The sequence below is a fragment of the Chinchilla lanigera genome, unplaced genomic scaffold, assembly GCF_000276665.1.
Source record: "Chinchilla lanigera isolate Chin_1 unplaced genomic scaffold, ChiLan1.0 scaffold00003, whole genome shotgun sequence".
In the NCBI taxonomy this organism is placed as follows: Eukaryota; Metazoa; Chordata; class Mammalia; order Rodentia; family Chinchillidae; genus Chinchilla; species Chinchilla lanigera.
The window spans coordinates 4,795,099-4,806,091 of record NW_004955404.1 but is presented as its reverse complement, the minus strand read 5'-3'; the positions used below and the strand labels follow the sequence as shown (position 1 = coordinate 4,806,091).

General features: G+C 44.4%; 1 long non-coding RNA gene across 1 annotated transcript in view; it reads left to right on the top strand.

The window, feature by feature from the left end:
* Positions 1–7,062, top strand: part of LOC106149130 — a 10,863-nt gene extending 3,801 nt beyond the window's left edge. Inside the window, exons 2-3 of the long non-coding RNA XR_001235094.1 lie at positions 2,175–2,257; positions 5,849–7,062. This is a non-coding gene — a long non-coding RNA (uncharacterized LOC106149130). The remainder of the gene's footprint in view (positions 1–2,174; positions 2,258–5,848) is intronic.
* Positions 7,063–10,993: the final 3,931 nt, after the last annotated feature.

Below are 10,993 nucleotides of genomic sequence, written 5' to 3'. Positions count from 1 at the left end.
GAGAGAGAGAGAGAGAGAGAGAGAGAGAGAGAGAGAGAGAGAGAGAAAAGGAAAGAAGGAAAGAAAGAAGGAAAGAAAGAAAGAAAGAAAGAAAGAAGAAAATGGTAACAATCACAGCCACCCAGTGCTTGCATGAATTAGTTCATCAGTCCTCACAAGCACCCTGAGGACAGGCATCACTTTCATCCCCATTTTTTTGACAGGAACCAGGGGTTAGGATGATGCTCTTGCCTTACTTGGAGCACCCAGCAACAAAGTACTAAACTGCAGTTCAGAACCAGGGATCCGCCGGCCTGCGATACTGACCACTGAGACCTGCAGAGCTAAACCTTTTCAAATGCTTTCCTGCTCACCAGAGAACCGTGGGAGCGCTCCGCATGCAGGCAAGGGCCGCACTTGCCAAAAGAACAGTCCCGCGTGGATGGGCCCATGAAAGATCTCCCTACTTCTGCTCATCGGTCCTGCAGCAGGAAACCAGATTGCTATCTGCCAAAGAAGCGGATCTAGGACAGAAGCTACCAGACTCTGAGCAGCATTTAAAAATAATTCTATTTAGTGAGTCACTGTCAAATATAATGTATAATGCTGCTTATATAATGATGTAGGCTCCTTGCGAAAAATTTGGAGAAGCAGGCAAGTGTCACGAGATGTGTAATATACAAACTGATCAGAGGATACTGTTGATATTAGAATGAATCTCTTTAATAATTCCTGCGTATTTAAATATAAACATGCTCTAGTGGATTGACAACTGGTGGTCAACTTATAACACTCAGCTGAACTGAGTAAGCGTGGTGCTGGGTATGGGAGGCCCACCTGGGGACCTTTGCCAGCAGCACAAAAGGCAGAACTGGAGAAGAAGGAGGAAGCCTATTGGGAGATAGCAGAAGCTGCTGGGAGCCTGTTGGAAGTGGAGAGAAGCGATAAGGAGCTGCTGGTTTTCTTGGAGGAGCTCGTCATGTTGGCTTTCCTGATGAACTCGGCTGTTTTCATCTTTCAAGGCGCTCAGGACCTTGTTGTCGCTGAGAATGGCTTCGGTTCACTTTGGGGGAGCTCTGGTCCTCACTCTGAACATCGCTTCCTGGCTCTGGAGGGGAAGATGGTGCACTACCAGTCTCCTGAAGGTTGTCATATTGGCTTTCCTGATGGGAACTCAACTATCTTCACCACTGAAGGAGCTCGGGACCTCACCGTTGCTGAGGATGGTTGTGGTACTTTTCGGTGGAGCTCTAGTTCTTACTTTGAGCATCACTTCCTGGCTCCAGTGCAGATCCTTTATCCCACTGGCACAGACTTTGTAGATTTCACCACTGACCTTTGGGCCTTCCAGTGCAGATCCGTGAAACAGGCCTGCATGAGCTATTGTCATGGGTTCTGGGCCTCCAGCTGGACTCCTGGGAGGCATTGTTATGGGCTCTACGTCTTCAGCTGGACTCATGCAGGACATTATTGTGAGATCCAGACCCTCAGCTGGATTCTTTGTTCTTAGTGTATGGACAGGTTTCCTGTACTGTGTTTGTATATGATTCTTTGGGTGACTATTATAAATAACCTTATAAAATATGTGTCCTGTATTATATTGTTCACCTTGTAATAAGCCCCAAACTGCAACACATGCAAACACAGACTATGTTGCTGTGTATAAACATTTAGGCAACATTTACATTTAATGCTATAATCCATATTGCATTGTTTTGCACAACTGTACTTAGGTAATAATTCATGTTATTCATTTTCCCCTTAATGTTGTTCTAAACATTTCCTCCAAATAATCCCCATTTATGGAAACACTTTTTTAAAGATTAAAATTGCAAGCATGGGGCTGGGCCGTAGCTCAGTGGCACAGCATCGCCTGACGTGTGTGGAGCCCTGGGTTTGGTCCCCAGCACCATAATAAATACATTAGTTAAATTAATGATAAAAAAGGATTACAAATCAAATTGTAGGAACGATTTTCCATCGTGGCTGCATTTTAAATCTGTATAAATTGGAACCTTTTGAGTTGATCTGCTTCACGTTTTAGTGATTATAAATAGTGCTGGGAGAAGCATATTTGTGTACAATTTTTGTCTAGTTTGGCCTGTTTCTCCAACCTAGGATTCTAGAAAGGGCGTTATTTTGTTAACAAGGATGGTTTTCTTAAGGAACTTCTTATTTCCTCTGCTGTTTTTCAGAGCGGCTGTGTCTTCATCTGACCATCACCCATGTACAAAGGAGCTGGCTCTGCCTCAGCTTTGCAGGGTGCCGTTAAGAACAGGTATTTGCTTATTTAACTAGTTTAGCAATAGAGGTTTTATGTCAGTTTGTGGTTCTTTGCTACCGTAGTTGACGTTTTTTTCCCTCCATATTTCTTGGCAATCAGGTTTTCTTTTTGCATGACTTATCTATAGATGTTCCCTCTAGTCTTTTAAAAGGTCTATCATAGCATTTTACGTGACGTTGTGGGCCATAGTTTGTAGAAATTTTGTAAGGGATTCTTCTAGGGTGGAGAGAGCAAGGATGAAGCCCCCGGCTTTGTGACAGCACTTCCAGAACCCAAAATGTGCTCGCTTTTTTCTGGGCTCTGGGCTTTGTTAAAAACACTTGATGTTCATTTGCGCCTGAAAAGAGTCATTTTCGTAAATGCATGCTGTATTTTGTTCTAAATAACTGTAGGTTGATTGACCCTGTTGTAAAATGATTTCTTTTCAGAAACTTTTTCGTGGACACAAGGTACACTGGGTTTCTAACTCTTTTCATTTTCAGCTGCGCATTGTAGTTCTATCTACAATGTGCCAGAAACATGATCCCAATTTCTGGTATGAAATATTGAGCTCACAGAGGTATGGATGGCCGACGTGGTTAGGTCTTCATCTTCAAACATTTCACTTTCATTTACATCAATTTATTTATTCCTACATATAATAATGCACATAATATGCTTTTACTTTTCTGAGAATTTAAATGTATGTTTTAATAATATAAACTTTTATTTTAAAAAAGCTTACAGATTATTTCTAAATAATTATGGAAAAAATAAATATTTCCAGGTTTAGAGTTGCATTGGAAAAAGTGAGAGTAGTGGTTGGCTCAGACTGATTAAAATTACACATTATGAGAGCCTCCATTTAACTTTATAATCAACATGTATTCTTCCTTCAGAAAATGGTTATCTTACTGAGAAGAACAGGTTAACTAACCAAATTCTAGAATTCCCTAGTGAAATTCTCTTAGGCTCCAATTTTACAAATTTATTTGAAAACCCTATATGACTGGTTTCTTTACTTAAAAAATAAAATAAAAGCAAAACTAGTATGGTGGTGTACACCTGCAATCCTGGCACTCATGAGGCTGAGGCAGGAGGATCTCTGCAAATCCAAGTGACACCCTAAACTTCATAATGAGACTCTGGCTTAAATAAATAAAGGAATAAATGAATATATAAATGAGAAGTAAAGTAGAAAATATAAGGAATTTTTAAAATATAGTGGGTAACATTCAGGTCTTGATATTGACTTTAACAGCTTTACAATATTTAAATTAGAAACAGCAAAACGGGAAAGTAGAACTATTTATATATTTATTTAATTTTTTTATTTTTACCAGGCTGTGTTTGCAGTGCACACTAGCTCCCTCCTCTGTGGGGAACTGGGGCATCCATACCACACACCTCCATTCTTTTCTTTCCTTCCTCTCTTCTCTCACCCTCCCTTCACCCATTGATCCCTTCCCCTTTACAAACTCCTACCTTCCTGTTTCCTGTTTTCCTTGTTTATTGTTGCTTTTTGTCTGTTTGTTTATTTGTTAGAGATAGGGTTTCACTATGTAGCCTAGGCTGGCCTACAACTTATAGAGATCCTCCTGCCTCAGCAACCTGAGTGCTGGGATTGCAGACCTGAACCACCACGCCTGACTCCTATTATCTTTTTTTGTTGTTGTTCTTTAATGTATTTGTATTTCGGGTTTTTTATATAAGAGAAAGCATGTAATTTTTAAGTTGTATGTCTGATTCACTTCACTTAACGTTATAGTCCCAAGGCGCATCCATTCTCCTACAAGTGACTCAGCTTATCCTTCTTTGTGGCAGAGTAGTGCTCTACTGTATGTGCATGCCACATTCTCTTTATCCATTCGTCTGTTGATGGACGTATAGATCCCTTTTGAGATTTAGTACTATGAGTGTGCTGCAATAATAACACGGGGGCGTCCAGGGGTCTGCATCACTGACGCTCGGCCTCACTGCTCCTGTCGGGATTTCTGCACGATACTTATTTATTCTGACGCGTTAAACATTAGTGAATGCACGAGTATTCGCGCTCATGGAAATGGGACAGAGATAAAATACATGAATAATTCTCCCCGGTGGAATCAGAGCGAGCCCGCTGACCAGCACAGGGACGGAGCGTCCGATAGAGCAGGCCTGGTGGAACGGAAACGTGACCGCGGGAGCTGCCGTCCACACCGCCTTCGAGCAGAGGGCTGCTGAGAGTCAGGGAGACGACCAGCTTCGTGTCAGGGACACTTCCCCGCCGGAGTTTATACTGGGCTGAGCGAGACGAAAGGCGGAACATCGGCGAGGCGTCGCTGCGTTATCCCACCCAAGAGCTTTGGGTTCTGTGTCGCCAGGCTTTTACGGTCATGGTTAGGGAAGTTTTTAATTCTAGCAGAATGCTTCTTGCTCTTGAAATTCAAAATGTTTACTCCTGAGGGAAAACACTTGATGTGTACACTTGCAATTCGAAACCTGGGGATGTTTATTCAACTCTCCAGGGCTGACTTTGCTGCGTTTCAGGTGTCGCAGCGCTGCACTAAGTCAGAGCGCTGGGAGGAGGCATTCTGAGCGTGTTCACCAGAGAGAACTGAAAACGGACGAGGGGGCTGTGTCTGACCTGCTTCAAATGCTGCACAACACGTGTAGGTAGCAAAGCAGCGTACGGTGCTCATTAGCACATGTCTTTGGTATCAGTAAAAACTAGAAAGCACAGGACAGATAACAGGAAACCTGGCTTTTGGAAAGTGCAAAGGGGCCTGAGCATGAGAGGGAGAAGGGAGGAAAGGAAGGAAGAGGGCATCGAAGTAGGAAGTTGTGCTCTGTGCGCGCACCAGCTCCCTGCAAGGGGTGTGATCACCGATGTACCGCAAGCCCATGCAATAAGGACAAATTTATGAAAGAAGCAAGGAATGCGTTCACTTTAAAAATTAAAAAATAATTAGAGAACGCTGCTTTAAGGTCATATCTGCTAGGTTTTAAAGAGTAATTTTAGAGATTTCGTTTTCAGCGCTTTTCACAGCGAAGTTTCGCTGCAGGAAAGCACTTGCTCAAAGTGGCCAACTTGCTGCATCCCCGCTGCCAGCTGAAGCTGAAGAAGAAGAAACGCAAATGTGGCAAAACTGTGTCACTGGGTAACTGGAAGAAGACCCATTTGGGCAGGAAAGAAATATTTGCCAAGGCACCGTGTGGGTGACTGGCCCTCCATACTGCATGAGGGGCAGCCTTTGTTTTGAGTTTAAGCATCTGCTGAGAGAGGGGTGTGCTGGATGCCCAGCCAGGAAGAGCTCACTTCACCGAGTCCTAGGAAATGCTGTGTTGATTGTGAGTTTAGGGCTGAGGAGGAAGATGGTGTGGGAGATGCGGTGGCTCCAATCAGCCAGGCCTCTCTGGTGTCATAGCTGGAGGTGCTGAGGACAAACAGACTGGATTGCTAAGAGAGAGAAAGAGAGAGAGAGAGAGAGAGAGAGAGAGAGAGAGAGAGAGAGAGGGAGAGGAGAGGGAGAAGGAAGGGAAAGAGCGGGGGGACCACCTCTTCTGGACATCAAGATTAGTGAAGCACTGCTTTCACTCTTACCGTGATTTTCTGTCCTTTTTCAGGTGGCTTAGAAATGCTGGTGACACACCCCTCTGCAAGGCTCCACAAGGAGCCACATTGAATTGATCATCACAGAACGACCTGGCAGCCCTGTCCCAGGGAGACCCCTGCCTGAGTGGACTCTGGAGCCACTCTTAATGTGTGACGGTGGTTGGGGCCAGCAGGTGGACATAGGTGGGCCGCTGGCCACAGGCAGCCTCATGTGGCCAGTGCAGCAAGGCACTAGCACGCCTGCATGTTTTCACACTGATTGGTTAGTGCTCAGACATCTGGTTCACACTGATTGGTTGGTGCTCACACATCTGGAGCCTGTGCATTAGGAGGAGCTGGGCCAGCTGCTGCTACACTGGGATACAAGCTCAGCCAGAGTAATTAGTCCACGAAGCCCTAGAAAGCAGGGAGGAATTTCTCCTATGGTGTGTGGTTGACAGATTACAAGTGATGCTTTGTTTTGGGGGAAAATGAATTTGGAGTGCTTTAAACCCAATTTAGATGAATCATTGCATCTTTGCATTTTGAGTAAGACAAGCGGAGAGGCTGGGAGCCTTTGTCACCAGGACTATGCACATGTGAATGCTCTTCACTGCCTGTTATTCATCCAACTTCCCTCATGCTTTAAGGACAGATTCAGGTGCTATCTTCTCCACAAAGCTTTTTCAGCTTATAAAAATTGCTATGATTTGCTGCTAAGCACTTTCTTGTCTATACAACAACTCTGTGAAGATTTTAAGGATTTAAGGAGTGAGATTTAGAGGTTTTTTTTGAGAGAAGATCTCACTACTTAGTTCAGGGGGCCTTGAACTCACTTTGTAGCCCAGGCTGGCCTCAAACTCACAGGGATCCTCCTGCCTCAGCCTCCTGAGTACTAGGATCACAGGTATCTGCCAAATCTGTCTTGGGCACAGGGTTTACTTTCAACATAACTGATAGAGTTGCTGTGAAGGATGAAAGGATAAGGCCCTTTGTTGGGTATGTTCTGAAGAACCGACGTCTTTATAAGATCTTCCCTCCAGATCCGAGAATAGTCCTGGGCAGGCAACACAAGCTTGTACAGTGTTTGGTATGGGGGAAAGAAGTTTATCAAATAAATGAATAACTGAAGCAAAGACAACCCTTCCAAAGGGAGACAACACTCACTCTTGATAAAAGAAACCTGTCTACCACCAACGGTGTGAGGCTATGACAGCACAGTTCTGTCTCCTGGTAGAGAAATTCCTGGCTAAATAGGCTTTTTGCAGCAGCGCCGATCTCACTGCTTTGACAGGAGACAGGGCTTGGGGCTGGCGTGGCAGATTTTGTCTGCTAAGATTGCTGCCACACTTGTGAAGTGCTGAGGTTGTCCTCCTTCCTGTGAGAGGTGTGTGCAGCCTTCGCCCACGGGAGCCCCCCACCTCTGCAGGGGTGCTCTTTGGTAACACTGGTCCTTTCCTGTACCTTGTCAAAATCTCCTTCTAAGGAGGCACCAATGAAACGCCTCATCTGGATTCTACAGAAGGTGTGGAAAATGTAGTTAATGGCACGAAGGCCAGCACCAAGCTGATGTTCTTAGAGGTGAGGAAAAGCTGATAGGAATCATTTGGCATTGGGGTGCTGGACTAGAATCGGGGGTGGAGAAAAGCAAGGACTGCAGATGCCTAATGGTGCTCCCTGTGGTCGGGGTAAAGGACTCAGAGACTGGCCATGTGAGCCACTTTTGCAGTATAGATCACTCAGTTGTTTCACGAACAGCTAGGATACAATTGCAAAATACAAGAGCAGCAAAGTATCCCCCAAAATGCTACCACTTCACGTATCCCACATCATGCGTGAGCAGAGGAACATGGGAGATGAGTCACTGCTCAGACTTCTATAAATGGTACAATCATAGCATGTCCGGGCTGAAAAATATTCTAGAAGCCCTTCAGGTCAGCTCATTTTTGTCTGGGGTTGTCGTTCTTGTCTCTGAGGGAAGAATCTCATAAGATCTTATGGTTGTGGTGTAACTCAGACACAAGGGGAACTGAGAAATGGATTCACGCATTCACTCCTCCACCTGCTCACCCTGCACACAAGTGTGGGATGACAGCTCTGTGTCAGTTTCTGCCCCACAAGTTTCTGGGGACCCAAGGGTGACCAAGTCAGTGCTTTGCTCTGCGGAAACGCTGACGCTAGCTTTGGAGTTCCACATGTAAACTTTTAAATCTGATGCCACGTAATTCTTGCTCAAGAACGAGCGTTTATAAAATGCTATGGAAATGCAGAGAAGGGAGTGATTTCTTCTGCTTGATGTAGTTGGAAAAATATCTTTTTGAGGAGGTAACACTGGAATTAGAACTCAGAAACGAATGGATGCTTGTCCACCGCAGAAAGGAGGGGGTGAGGGAGAAGAACCGTGCCCTGGACAACAGGAAGAAATGAAAGTGCGCCGTGAGTTACAGAAAAATAGAATGGCTTGAGTCCCTGAGGGAGGTGGGAAGGCGGACGTGTGCTCTCTGTCATCTCATCCAAGGCGGTGTTGCACACGGACACCGTATATTGTTTCTCTTTCTCAGTCTTGAGCAGAGAGGAGCGCTCGCTTCTAGAATGAGTTCGTAGGTAGTGTGAACAGTCACGGCAGCCTCTCCCACGAACCTTACTTTCCCTGAGTTAGGTAAACAGTATCCAAAGCCTGACACACTGTCCAGAGCAAAGACAGTTGGCAATAACCATGCTCTTCAAAGACACTGTGTTTTGGGTATTTTATTTTTACAGCAAAGAATAAAGAACAAGAACCACCACTTTTCCTCACAAGACTGTCTCGATGCTGAAGGATGTTGTATTTCTCATCTCGTCATCACAACCCATTAGGAACCACCCCTTCAGTTCAGCACTGGGTTTGACTTCACAAACTCTGAGGAGAAAGCCCCCTGGTGCCACCTGACCTTGAACTTCAGAGGCCGAGTTGACGATAAAGTATAAAAAAGTAAACCAGAGAAAACACTTAGCCAAACATGGAGAGCCCAGAATAAAGCTAAAGCAGTTTGAAATGTTCAACTTTAAGAGAATCATGAGACACGGAATAAACTTTTAAGGAAAGTAGCAAATTTAAAAACAGAAGAGTAAATCCTCATAGGATGTTTCTGAGGCAGGCTAACACACTTGGGAGCCATTTGCATCTTATTCTTGTGTTTGCATTTTCCTGAAAGTATACTACTTGGCAAAACGCCTCAGCGCAGCACCTGAGGATGGTAACGACAGCCTTCTCTATCAGCCGTTCCTTGCTCGAGCAGAGGCATCCGTTCTGGTTACACTCAGCTCTCTCTGACTTAGCGTTTCTGTGAAGCACCGCGCTCTCTCTACCTGAGAGGATTTTCATTTAAAGAAACCCCCAAGATTCTTTCTATTTGTCCCCTCCACCCTTCAAAAGTCCCAAGGATTCCCAACTCTTTAAACACGGAATTTTCTCCTTCCCCAGGAAGCATAAGAGCTCCCACTTGTGAGCCAGTAATATGGCACCACCAAAACTGCCTGTGCCAGGCTGTTACCCCTTTTCTAAAACACTATGTTGGAGAAGCCTTTTGGAAGTGGGTGGTGGCAGAAATACAAACCTAAGAAGCAGAGAGCCATTGTACGGCTAAGTTTTGACTCTTTTTAAATTTTCTTTTGAAAATAATCGGAGGGCCCTTGACATCCATTCCTGAGATTCGGCCATTCACCCCTACCAAACACATCCTAGGCCGGTGCTCCACTGCGGCCTGAATCAGCTCACTGCCTTCCTCAGCGTGGCTCTCAATGGGTGCCTACTGACTTGCTCCAGAGAGAAAAGAGCAGCTGGTCTTCCCATGGCCTCTACTCACCCTTCTCTCTGCCTACATTCTGCTAGGTGGTCCTTAAGGGCCCGTAAGTTTTATTCAACTTTATATAACAGCTAGCACACCCTGGGCACGGCATGCTGTATGCTATTTTATTTGAATATTACCAGTCAGCAGTATTCACTGGGCTTAATCCAAGCTTTGTGTTTTTCTTTGGTGGCTTTTAGTGAACTTTAAAAAGAGCATTTATAACTACAGGTAATGACCTGAGAGCCATTATTTGGATCAAATCACTTCACTTTGGATTTCGTAGAATCATGAGAGTTTTTCATCCTGGTCATGATATTTTCTGGTAAAGCCCTCCTTAATTTGAAAGCATTACTTTGTAAAAAAAGATTTTCCCAATCAGACTCATCAGTCCCCTGCCCTGGAAATCTCTTTTTGGAAAGGTTTCATGTTTAAAAAAATTTAAATAGAATTAAGGTGTATTATGTACATAGACTGACTGTCCGTGAGGAATGTGATCAATACGTACTGCGAATTTGTACAATAAAATAAAAATTAAAAAGATTAACACACAGAAATATAAACTTGCATACAGTTAGAAAATCATGCTGCCATAATGTAAAGGGTGTGCTATTAAAGTATGTGCTTCAACAAAGCAAGTCAGAAATGTTTAAAAGTGAGAAAGTCTGGTGAGAAGACAAAGAGTCCTTTGGGGACAGACTCTCCATGTTCTGCGGGCCACCCTTCTCTGATATTCTCTGACCATGCCTGGAGGAAGAGGACCTGCACCAGCATTCCCCCTCCGCCACCTTGCTGCTTTCTAAGCCATCTGCTGTTCCCTGTCCCTCCGCTTTCGTGCATCACCATGGCTGTCTGAGTGTATTTCCCCTATTGACTTGTTGGGATCACTCCTTTCCAAGTGCATTATCTTTCATTCATCTAGCATGAATTTCATTTTCTTAGCTCAGCTCAGAAAGACCCTATGAAATGGAGAGAAACTCAAGGAACCTTTGAGTTATCATAGGTGAGCTGTGATTTATTATTCTCACATGCACCATTTTCTGGTGCTATTATTGCTGTATGATTGCCCCTGCTGTCCATTTTTCTGCTTAGCCAACCTGTGGATGAGCAACTCCATCATTCCTGTCATCTGAGCTTGGCCTGGCATTCCTACTTCACTTCTCTAGTGGCACCGTCCAACTTCCACGATGCTAGAAACACATCCACAAAGATTAAAATGTTGAGAAAGAAAAGAGCTCATCAGATCAACCTGACTTTCTGAAACACAATAAGAAACTCAAACCCTCCAGTCAGAGTGGTAGAAAAATTTCAGGCAACACACACCTTCAGTAAAGAGAAGTTAAAACTGAA